Source organism: Lepus europaeus, chromosome 1 (genome assembly GCF_033115175.1).
Source record: "Lepus europaeus isolate LE1 chromosome 1, mLepTim1.pri, whole genome shotgun sequence".
NCBI classification, from domain to species: Eukaryota; Metazoa; Chordata; class Mammalia; order Lagomorpha; family Leporidae; genus Lepus; species Lepus europaeus.
This window is the reverse complement of record NC_084827.1, coordinates 166,306,349-166,318,735: the sequence shown is the minus strand read 5'-3', so window position 1 is coordinate 166,318,735 and position 12,387 is coordinate 166,306,349. Positions and strand designations below refer to the sequence as shown.

The window sequence follows — 12,387 nt, the reverse complement described above, 5'->3', positions numbered from 1 at the left end:
ATTCACCATTGTTTTATTGAAGCTGAAAAGGGTCACATGGAAAGAATGGGTGTGACTTAGAGAGCTGTGAGAGGCCCTCAGCTTACAGCCAGTGGAGAAATGAGGATCTCAACCCTGCAGCTATGGAACTGGATTCTGGCATCACAAGGAAGCTGGGAAGTGGATTCTTCTCTTTTGCATCCAAATTAAAGCTCAGTCTGGCTGACACCTTTGCTTTAGTCTTGCAATACGCTGCTACCAGTATAGAATGCAATGGCACCCTTCTAGACTCTAGAACTGTGAGCTAATACTTTGGTGCTATTTCTGCTCAGTTTGTGGTGATTTGTTACTTTAGTAAAGGAAAGTGTATACATATGTTAATTGTAAAAGAGCTGCTAAAGGCAGCATTTGGAAATTAAAAAAAAAAAAACAATAGCATGTTAGAAAGTAGCAGTGCTGCAAAAAATATTTTTAGTGCTTAAATCTACTAATTCCCAAATAAACTGTAAAATAAACTGTAAAACTAAATTGAAATAGAGGATAGTCATTGTCCAATTATAAAGTGTGACCTAAAATACTGAAAGAAATAAATATCTTCAAGTAAGCATAAATGAATGGAATAGAGGAAGAAGCACAGTCAAAAAATCAAAGGTTTGCAGTCTGTATGTAAGTACTAAATGAGACAAAAAAGCACTTATCATATTTTTTATTATAACTATTTTTTCTATTTATTTGAAGCACAGTAAAAAAAAATTGGTACACTTTGGAAATTCAGTAGCACAGGTACACTGCCATAACTTGAGGGATATTATACAGTTAAAAAAAAAAACAAAAACAAAAACAAAGCATTAAAAAGGAAATAGAAAGGAAAAAAAATTTCTCCTGTTTCAAACACTGCATTACATAATTTTACCTGCCCAAACAGACCATTTACAAATATTCGGTCAATAAACTGCTAACATCCATAAAAAGGTAGCTTTCTTACTAAAATGCAAGAATTTAAAAGATTGGTATCTAAACAAGAAGACAAAAACAAATGGAATGAAAGCCTAAATATCACATCTAAAATTGGGGCTTTTTGTTGGGGCCTTCATACTCTTCTCTCCCTCTACCATATCCTGCTGGAGTTCCAGGCCCCATTCCTCTAGGAGCCTGTCCACCCACAGGCCCCGCACCTCCCTGCCCAAAGCGCTCAGTACGCATGTCGCTTCCCATCATGGAACCATTCATGGTTGGTGGTGGAACTCCAGGGTTAGCTTCATAACCTATGCCGCCACCACCACCTAGAGGTGGAAATTTCTGGCCTCCTGAACCATAGGGATCTCCCATGTTCATTGCTCCTCCACCGCCCATTCTCATGTCTCTTTCTCTTGGATCCATGTAGCCCATACGACTGTAACTCTCCTCCCTTTGGCGTCTCATTTGCTCTTCCATCTCACGTTGACGAATCATCATCTCTTCCTCCCTTCTACGTCATTCTTCCTCTTGCCTCAACTGCATTTCTTTACGTTTCTGCATTTCTTGATTGTGAAGTTCTTCCATACGTCTTAATTCTTCCTGATGTCTCATTAGATCTTAGCGCAAAAGATTTGCCTGATGTTCATGATAAGCATCTTCCATTTCACTTTCCAATTTATCTTTTGCATCCTTCATATTTTTTTCAACTTGTTCCCTCTACTGTTTCTCCATTTCATCCAAAGACTTCCATCGCTGAGAGTCTTCATATTCAAACGTGCCATACTGAGCAAAGCGTGGAGGAGTTTCTCTCTCCTTTTTTTTTTTTTTAACTTTTATTTAATGAATATAAATTTCCAGTGTACAGCTTATGGATTACTTCCCCCCCCCATAACTTCCCTCCCACCCGCAACCCTCCCCTCTCCCGCTCCCTCTCCCCTACCGTTCACATCAAGATTCATTTTCAATTCTCTTTATATACAGAAGATCAATTTAGTATAAAGATTTCAACAGTTTGCACCCACATAGAAACACAAAGTGAAACATACTGTTTGAGTACTAGTTATAGCATTAAATCACAATGTACAGCACATTAAGGACAGAGATCCCACATGAGGAGCAAGTGCACAGTGGCTCCTGTTGTTGACCCAACAAATTGACACTCTAGTTTATGGCGCCAGTAACCATCCTAGGCTGTCGTCATGAGTTGCCAAGGCTATGGAAGCCTTCCAAGTTTGCCGACTCTGATCATATTTAGACAAGGTCATAAAAGACAGAGTGAGGATAGTAACCAATGATCCTAAGAGTGGCATTTACCAGGTTTGAACAATTATACAGCATTAAGTGGGGAAGAGGACCATCAGTACACACATGTTGGGAGTAGAGCCATTGGTGGTAGAGTAGAGGTTATGATTACAAAGGAATGAGGCCCAAGTGTGCTAGACAGGGCCTAGAACAAAGGACAGAGTCATTGTTAGAGGAGCTAAGAAAGGTGCTGTCTAAGCTACAATTAAGTTTTCTGATTGAGAGGCAAATAGAACCTGATAGAAGGGGCTTGATAATAATCTGGTGGGCTTTAGGCCTTGTAAATTCAGAGGCCCAGACCTATCTATCTCTTCACATGGGGTGTATCCTAAGGGAGGTGTGAACCTCCTAGGGGAAGGCACTCTGTTGACTTTCATTACTTGGCTGGCCTGGGAGGAGAGCTGGCCAGGTAAAGGCAGGGGGCATCTCTAACAAGAAATTTACAGTTCTGCCTGCAATGTTGCTGACCCTACTTGACCATCCCCTCAGCTGCAGTGGTCACTTTGGAAGTTGGGCTGAGTGAAGGGCTTTTCAGCTTAGAGCCAATAAGATCTGTGGCTCTGACCTGGGCATCCTTCGACTCCAGGGCAGGTCCATTTCCAGTGATCCAACTCTTGGCAGAGCTGCCAGGGCTCTTCACAAGCTGACTTCTGCTGAAGCCCAGGCTTACCACATTGAAAGCCACTGCAGTGGACTGGCCTGTTGGGTCTCCTTGAGGGCAGATCACTGTACAGATCAGCCATTAATAGGCCTGCCACCCATTGCTTCTGATGCCGAGCTTTCTTTTCCTCCTGGTTTGTGTTAAAGCAGACCAGAGGATGCAAGTCAAGGGAGTGCCCGTGTCCCATCTCTAATCTTTGGTGGCCTGAACTACAAGTCTATAGTCACAGGCATGTTCTGTAGTAGTTTTTCTAAGGTAGACAATGCCCATGAGGAAAATTATATTCTCACTTTAAAACTTTCTTTCCCTTTGGTCTGAAAGGGAGGTTTTTTCTACTTACTGTATACTTCGCTGATGGCGAATGAATCTAGCTATGAGATTATTATTTAAGTTCTTATTTTGGCTATGCTATTGCAGAAAAATGTTAGCCATCTCTTTTATAAGGTCTAAAGATTAAATTGTGCATCCTACAGATTCCTTCATAATAGAATTAGTTTCCTACCTTGAAGAGAATAGAGAAATGAAAGAACAAGTTGGGCTTAGAATAGAGAAATGAGGGAGCAAGTCCTAGATCGCTTGCTGACAATAGCAATATCACATGAATACTTAGCAAACCGTTTCAACCATTAGATAACAACTTAAGAAAACATTTACCAGAAGGTCCAATGCCTTCTATAAATTTTAAGAATCATGTATTTGAAAACACCCCTTAAATATCTAACATGGTGTAGTTTGTTTAGCCAGTAAACTTAAGCACAACCATCTAAAATGTTTTTAGTTTCTTTCTACCAACAAGTCTAAAACATATGATACACAGATTCAGGTCCCACAAATTAAAATGTATCTTTGATTGATTTTAGCAGCTTAAATTTATGGACAATCTTATCTATAAGCCATTTAAAATAAAACTCTTAATAAAATTTCCCCATGTGGACATACAATATGTACACAAATATAATATAGCATAATAGACCAATATAGCAATTTTAATAATAGCTTTTAAAATCTTTAACTCTTTTTGTAGATTGCCAATTGATTTGAATTGCTTTTTCTTTTTAGTAACCTCAGTTAACCATACTTTCTCTCAGTTGGTACTGTTAATACATTATTGGCTTCATCTGTTTACAGAGCCATCCCAAAGTACTGAACACAATAAAAGTGGCTGGAAAAAGTCCACAGGAACCTATAGGAGGACAGCTAAACACAGAACCAACAACGCTTTAGTTTTATGAGCAGCAGATCATATATAACTGTGGATGACAAAAGACTTTAAGTCGCCATGTTTAAAATTATAAACTCATCAACCAACAAGAGGCACTTGCTTACTTCACAGTATTTTTGAAAGTACCTGTAGGATTTTACAAGTATTTAACCCTTTAAGCCTCTGGGGCTTTCTCATTAAGATAACTATCATGTCTAGTAACACAAGATCATTAGACTTTTTAATTCTCAAACATTTGTATTAATAGCATTTTCCATTATAGAAACTTAAAGTCTGGTACCACATCACATCTTGACAGTCCTTCTAATATACTCCAAATAGACTGATTAGTTGGTGTCTCTATAAGATGAGAGACATATGTCCTTCGATTTTTTCAGTTGGGCCCAAACTGGAAAAACCAAAGTCCAGGATTTACTGGAAATTTTAGAGACCAGATTGTTTGAAACTTTGATTTTTTGAATGCCTGTCAAGAATGCCAAGAAGGCTCAAAATCCAATATATCTGGTTGAAATAAGATTTCTTAAAATCATGACATAACATAGACCAAATTTGATCATTGTTACAAGGTGATTATTCAAATTTTTGAAAAAAGCACATATTTAAATAACCCATAGCTCTTAATAAAAATGCAGCTGTTTTTGAACAATTAGAATTTAACAGACATCAAGAGAACATAATAGATTACTTTAACACATTGCTTTAACAGAGCATCAGAGTTTAATTCTATGTCAAAGAGAAATTGAGCTTCCTGTGATCTTTTGCTGTGAGGTTTCCTTCCTTTACCTTCTTTCATATTGGTGACCATGTTTCTGTGTTTCTGTGTGTAAGACATCTTTAAGCATCTTTTGCAGGGCAGGATGAGTGGCAACAAATTCTTTCAGTTTCTGTTTGCTATGAAAAGTCTTAATTTCACCTTCATTCACAAATGAGAGCTTTGCAGGATATAGTATTCTGGGCTGGCAGTTTTTCTCTCTTAGTGCCTGGGCTATGTCTCGCCATTCCCTTCTAGCTTGTAGGGTTTCTGATGAGAAGTCTGCTGTGAGTCTAATTGGAGATCCTCTAAGAGTGATCTGACGTTTCTCTCTTGCACCCTTTAGGATCTTTTCTTTATGTTTCACTGTGGTGAGTTTGATTACAACATGTCGTGGTGAGGATCTCTTTTGGTCATGTTTATTAGGGGTTCTATAAGCTTCCTGTACTAAGATGCCTCTGTCCTTCTCCAAACCTGGGAAATTTTCCGCTAGTATCTCACTGAAAATGCCTTCTAATCCTTTCTCCCTCTCCATGCCTTCAGGAACTCCTAGAACCCAAATGTTGGGTTTTTTAATAGTATCCTGTAGATTCCCAACAATATTTTTTAGATTTCTAATTTCTTCTTTTCTTTGGTTTGCCTGTTTCCTTTCCTGTTCTCTGTCTTCTAAGTCTGATATTCTCTCTTCTGCTTCGCCCATTCTGGTTTTAAGTCTCTCTAATGTGTTTGTCATTTGATCTATTGAATACTTCATTTCATTATGATTTCTAGTCACTATCAGAGTTTCTTGTTCCACTAGTTGTTTCATTTCATTTTGATTCCTCCTTAATATTTCACTTTCACGAGAGAGATTTTCTATCTTGTCCTTGAAGGATTTCTGTAGTTCAAGAATTTGTTTTTGAGAACTTCTTAATGTTCTTATCAATTTTTTGAGATCTGCTTCTTGCATTTCTTCAATCTCATCATCTTCATAATCTTGAATTGGGGTGTCTTTTTCATTTGGGGGCGTCATAGTTTCTTCCTTGTTCTTGTTAGCTTGGTTTTTGCGTTTGTTGTTTGGCATGTTGGAGATATTTGGTTTCTTCACTGTGGTGTTTTTTCTTGTTACACTATGGCTCTATATTAAGTGGACTGTCTGCTTTCAGTGGAGCCTTAGAGGCTTGAGATGAGTGTGGACTGAGAGCTGTGTTTGGTTCCTCAGGGCTGAGGGTGTGTCAAAGATGACACTCCCAGGTTAGGTATGGTAAATCTCTCTTTCTTTTTTTGATTTAAAAGGGAAGTAATTCCGCACAGCTGAACGCAATTGGAGGTAGTTAGCAGGCAAATGATATACCCACAGGAGCCAGAGATCGGAAGCTCTTTCCCAAGGACCACACAGGGAATCTCTGCTGCCCTCAGTGTGGGCTGCAATTCTCCTGCAGTCTCCCACTGGGTTGCCAAGTTAGATGCTAATCTCCTGTTATTTCACCCCTCCCCCCAGAGTCAGGTTTTTCTGCTAGGCTCAGGGCTGGTGCAGACCTGAGGTCGCCCTGCTTATGACGTATGTCCAAAATGGCGCCTGCTCTGTCTTGCTCGCCTTTGAGAGGTGAGCGGAGAGAGAGAAACTTCTGTCTGTATCGGTCACTTTTTTATTTTTTTTCTCTCTCTTCTAGTTAGCCTGGTGAACTTTTCCCCACGGAGTTTCAAGCCTCGTTCCCTCTAGCCTCCTCTTTCCGCTTGCCTGCTGGTATCTCGGGCTATGGAGGTTCGGCTCACCTCGCGTTCCAGCGCTGGTGCGTTGAGTCTGCCGCTGGTGTCCCGAACTTGGGCTCCCACGCTCTCCACGCAGGTCCACTGTGAATCACTAGTTCCGGAAGAGTTTCCTCTGCTGTTTCATCCCCTTCTCTTCCTTGACCCTGCAGTATCTCCACTTATATTAAGCTTTCTCTCCCCCCGGACTAAGTGTGCTCCCTGCCTATTCCGCCATCTTGCCGCCTCCTTCTCTCTCCTTTTGATACATCGGATTCTTCTGTGCAAGCTTCTCAGGAAGACCATCTTCGTCATCTAACTGTTCGAGTGGTGCACTTATTAAAGTTAACTATGCACATTCTAATATTGAAGTGTTGTTGTGTTGCTTTGGGTGAGTCATGTTGTTTTCCTTGTTCTTTTTTCTTGTATTTCTGTGTTTATTTTTAGACATTTGAGGAAACACTTATTGGTTTTCTCCACTGATGGGTTTTATCTTTGAACTATGTCTCTGCGGCTTAGTGCAGTGTCTGCTCCTTCAATAGATACCCACAGGCATGTACTGGGTGAGGCCAGGAAACCTTGGTCAGTGCTCAAGTTGGGCATGGTAGATCTCCTCTATTGTCAGCAGCAGGGAGGGTATGATCGCACCTGTTGGCATGACATCCTCAGCTCCTCTCTTCCAAGGTGATCAATGCCTGGGGTTAGACCACAGTGGATACAACCCCCACCTACACAGGCACATGAGCCACATAAAGGATCTGTGTGATCCTCAGTGTAAGCACAGAACCCTCTGCAATGACCCAACACAGACCGTCAGAGAGCTCTGAACTTCTGATGCAAGACACAGTGTTTGCCCAGAGATCCAGCAACACCCTATCATGCAATCACAGAATTCCCACAGTCACAGTGTGCAAAGCTCCCACAATCATGAGTTGCAAAGGATCCCATCTCTGCCCCACAAACATGCTCATCCACAAAGAGAACAATCATTTGCAGAGACAGCTGCCTGTGGGTGCTCTGCTTTGGCATTTTGAGCCCCAGAACCTGTGATAGGTTGAGAGCATGGGGGCACCTCATAGGTTCCACAGGGACCTATGGGAACATCACAGGGGGTTCCCAGCCCCCTGTCAACCCTCCCAGGCAGTCTTAAACTCAGGTGTAAATGCAGATTTTTCCCTTTGGTAGAGACCCGACTCAGCCTCAAGATGGCATCTTCTCCCTGCCAGTAGCCGGGCACCCTTGTGGAGGGATCTGGAGAAAGAAAGGAGCTCTTTCTTTGCTGGATTAGGTGGCTACCCTGCCTCCACCAGGGCTCCATGCTGGACTCAAAGTCAGTGTGGTCAGCAAGGATCTCCCTCGTACAATATTGCCAGCAGCATTGGCTGCCATAGTCTACCCTCACCTAGCTCTCAGAAGTTGGTGTCACTTCCAGCCCCTGGCTGTGAGAGTCATGTGTGGTGTCCTCACTTGCTGTTGCACATCTGCTCTTTCCAGGTTACTCCACAGCATTCCTCTTCTTTAGAATTGCTGCTGCAAACTTCTCTCCAACTCTCCTCTAGAAATACACTTCCACATTTCTTCTGCTATCTTCCCCTGATCAAAATATTTTCCCTATTAAGCCACTTTCAACACAATGCACAAAAATATGTGCAATTATTAATGTACCTACAATAAACAACCAGTAGAAACCTTCAAGAAGCAGAAAATATAAGAGATGAAAGCATAAATACACACATATACCAAAAACAAAAACGATCATACCTCTGAGGGCAAGACAGATCAAATATCCAAAAGTTAGCAAGGATCTAAAGATCTAATCAATGATGCAGAGCTTATAAATATATATTGAATTTTGTATCCAAATAATGAGTAATATAGCTTTTTACCAAGGCATCCAAAATATTAATAAGTATTGGTCATTTATTTTTGTGGATGTCACACAGAAAAACAAAAATTAAAAAACTGAAACAATATAGCATCATTATTTGATCATAATATAATAAAATTGCTTCCTCTCTTGAAATGTAAAACTATTAAACAACTCTTATAGCAAAGAGAAATACAAAATTAGATTACAAATGTCTAGAAAATAATGTTAATGAAAATATATGAGAATTTTTGAACTCAAATGAAGCAGTGAGAGGAAAATTCATAGCATTAAATAATTATATCAAAAGTGAAAAGCAAGAGGCAAGATGGCAGAACAGTGACATTGAGTTGTGCTCTAGGCTCCATGAACTTAGGGGAAACAAAAGTGGAGAAGGTACACTCTCGGGAAAAAATTGGAGGGAAAACTGTAGTAGGAGGTCTAGTAAAAGCAGTGGAAATGGTCTGGACCTGAGTGAAAGATGCAGGCATGCAACAAGCAGAGAGCAGAGAACATGAACACAACAAACAACCCAGAAGCCCACAATGGCTAGCAAGATAAAGTGAGATTGCATTGGCCCATGCCATGGTTGATATAGCTGGAAGGAGGGCCTAGTAGACTTCACTGTGTTTGAGTTTGGCCTGAAACCCTCAGGAGAGCTGGGCGACTGCTCACCCTGGCGGGGGGAGGGAAAGCAGTGCATCTCTCTCTCCACTTCATTCTCCTCCATACCAGAACCCTACAGCTAGCTGTGAGAATGTGGGTACCATTTTGTGCAAAAACAGTAGAGGCTGCTCCAGCTTTTCTGTGCACACACAGCAGCTAGAAGGGATGTTGGCACGGGCAACCAACCAGCCATCGGGGCAACAACAACAGCTATGCTGCATCCACCTGGCAATGGATGAGAAGGGGGATATAACATCACTGAGGGGAAGAATCTCCCATGGTGACTCTTGTACCCACCCAGCTCAATTGTGAAAGGGGTAGGGCAGTGGTTGGCAGGTATTGTGCATGCTTATGATACAGGAATTTTACCTGGGGTGGGGGGAAAATCTGTGTTCCCCAGCTAGATTCAGTCTGATTATGTGAAACACGCATGGACAGCATCTCTGGGAACCTCTCAGTATTTCTGGACAAGACAGGCTAGCAGGGCAGAGTGGATTCTCTTGCACCCCTTGACTGTGGGAGCCCTGGGTGCTGAGACTGTGAAAACATTGTGACTGTGTGAGAAGGAGCAGGGTGTAGCTGGGATTCTGGGCAAACTCTGGGTACAGAGCCACACTCTCAGAACTTGTAGGTTATCAGGGCATCTCACTGCAGCTGGAACTGAGCTCACAGGAAGGACCATGCAGATCATTCACATGGATGAGTGTTGTACACACCGGGGACTAACACCAAGACATTGCTCAGATTGAAGAAGAAGAGATAACAGAGTGATCACACCAACAGACATGACCACCCGCACCCCCAACTATCTGTCAATAAGAGGAGAGCTACCACCCCAAACATGAGTGCTACTATAGATACTCACTCCAACCTGGAGCATTAACCAGAACTCCCTGGATACATCAACCACAAACCTCTCCATATGTACTGAAAGCAGACATTCCACTAAGCCACAGAGGCACGGCTCAAAGATAAAAGCCATCAAAGTGGAAAAAAATCAACAATTAACTCCACAAATGCTTAAAAATAAAAGCAAAAATTCAATAAATAGAATAAGGGTGACACCATGATCACCCCCAAAGGAACACAACAACATTTCAATATTAGAATGTGAAGATTAAGAGATTGAGGAAATGCTGGAAATGGAATTCAAAAAAATTAATCACAAGATTACTAAAAAGCAATCAGAAGCAAATCCACAAACTAAAGACAATCATTCATGACATGAGTAAAAATTTATCCCATGAAATTGTGATTTTGAAGAGAAATCAAAATGAAATATAAGTCAAGAACTTGATAGATAAAATAAAAAATGCAGAATCAGTAAGGCAGAAGAAAGAATATCCAAGTTGGAAGATAAATCTTTGGAAATCTTATACTCAAACCAAAAAACAAAAGAAGAAATAGAAACCTTAAAACCAGTGTTGGAGATTTAAACAATCTAACATACGGTTCTTAGGAGTTCTTGAAGGTGTGGAAAGGAAGAATGGAATGGAAGGCATATTTAGTGTAATAATTATGGAAAAATTCCCCAATTTGGAGAAAGAAAGGGATGTTCAAGTAGAAGAAGCACATAGAACTCTTGAAACACATGACCAGAGAAGATCTTCATGCAATACATAGTCAAACATTCCACAGTATAATAGAAAGAAAATATTCTAAAATGTGCATGAGAGAAACATCAGAATACTTTCAGAAGATCTAAATTTAGATCACAGCTGACTTCTCATCAGAAACCCTAAAAGCTAGAAGGGAATGGCAAAATACAGTCTAAATCTTGTAAGAAAAAAAAAAACAAAAAACTATCAACCCAGAATACAGTACTCTACAAAACTCTCATTTATGAATGGAGGAAAAATAAAGAACTTTCATAACAAAGAGATATTGAAAGAATTTGTAATCAATTGTTCAGCCTTACAAAAGATGCTTAAGAAACACAGAAAGATAGCATCATTATGAAAGAATATGACACAGAATCTCCCATTAGAGGTACAAAAGAAGTCCAAAATAAACAAAAGTCATTACCTATCAATAGTCACCTTGAATGTAAATAGCCTCAGCTCACCAGTTAAAAGATACAGACTGGCTGAATGGATTAAAAAACAAAAGACCCGTCTATTTGCTGCCTACAAGAAACACAACTCACCAACAATGATACAAGCAGACTGAAAGTCAAAGGATGGAAAGAGATATTCCATACTAACAGAAACCAAAAAGGAGCTGGTGTTGCCATCCTAATATCAGACAAAATAGACTTTAACATAAAAACTATTAAAACAAAGAAGGGTACTATGTAATAATTAAGGGATTGAAAGATACCAGATAAAAGGGCAATCAATGGACCTAGAAAAACAACCAAACCCAAAGTTAGAAGGAGGAAAGAAATAATTAAAATGAGAGAAGAAACAATAAAAATTGAAACAAAAAAATACAAAAAGTCAGTGAAATTAAAAGCTAGGTTTTTGTGTGTGTGTGTGTTGTTAAAAAAAATAAACAAAAGGCAATCTATGACAAACCCAAGGCCAGCATTCTATTGAATGAGGAAAAGCTGGAAGCATTCCCCCAAAAATCCAGAACCAAACAAGGATGCCCATTCTCTCCATTGTTATTTACTATGGTCCTGGAAGTTTTAGCCAGAGGCATTAGACAAGAAAAAGAAATCAAAAGGTTTCAAATTGGAAAAGAAGAAATCAAACTATCCCTCTTTGCAGATGACACAATCCTTTATACAGTAGATCTAAAAAATTTACTAAGAGACTATGGAATCTCATAAAAGAGTTTGATAAAGTGTCAGGACATAAAATCAACATGAAAAAATTAATGGGCATTTTTAGCCAAATCCAAATGACTTAAGGGCTGATTCTGAGGCCAGAGTGCTGTTTAGGGCATTTGCATATGAGTCTGCTGTGTATGCTGCTTCCCATGTAGGATCATTCTCTCATTTTAATTCTATCAATTATTATTTGTAGACACTGGTCTTTTTTTATTCTTTTTTTTAAAAACTTTTATTTAATGAATATAAATTTCCAAAGTACAGCTTATGGATTACAATGGCTTTCTCCCCCTCCGCATAACTTCCCTCCCACCCGCAACCCTCCCCTTTCCTGCTCCCTCTCCCCTTCCATTCACATAAAGATTCATTTTCAATTCTCTTTATATACAGAAGATCAGCTTAGTATATATTAAGTAAAGATTTCAACAGTTTGCACCCACATAGCAACATAAAGTGAAAAATACTCTTGGAGTATTAGTTA

At 39.9% G+C, this 12,387-nt stretch overlaps 1 pseudogene; it reads right to left on the bottom strand.

Annotated features, from left to right (window-relative positions):
* Positions 1 to 862: 862 nt before the first annotated feature.
* On the bottom strand, positions 863 to 7,989 carry LOC133763505 (splicing factor, proline- and glutamine-rich-like; annotated as a pseudogene).
* Between the last annotated feature and the right edge of the window lie 4,398 nt (positions 7,990 to 12,387).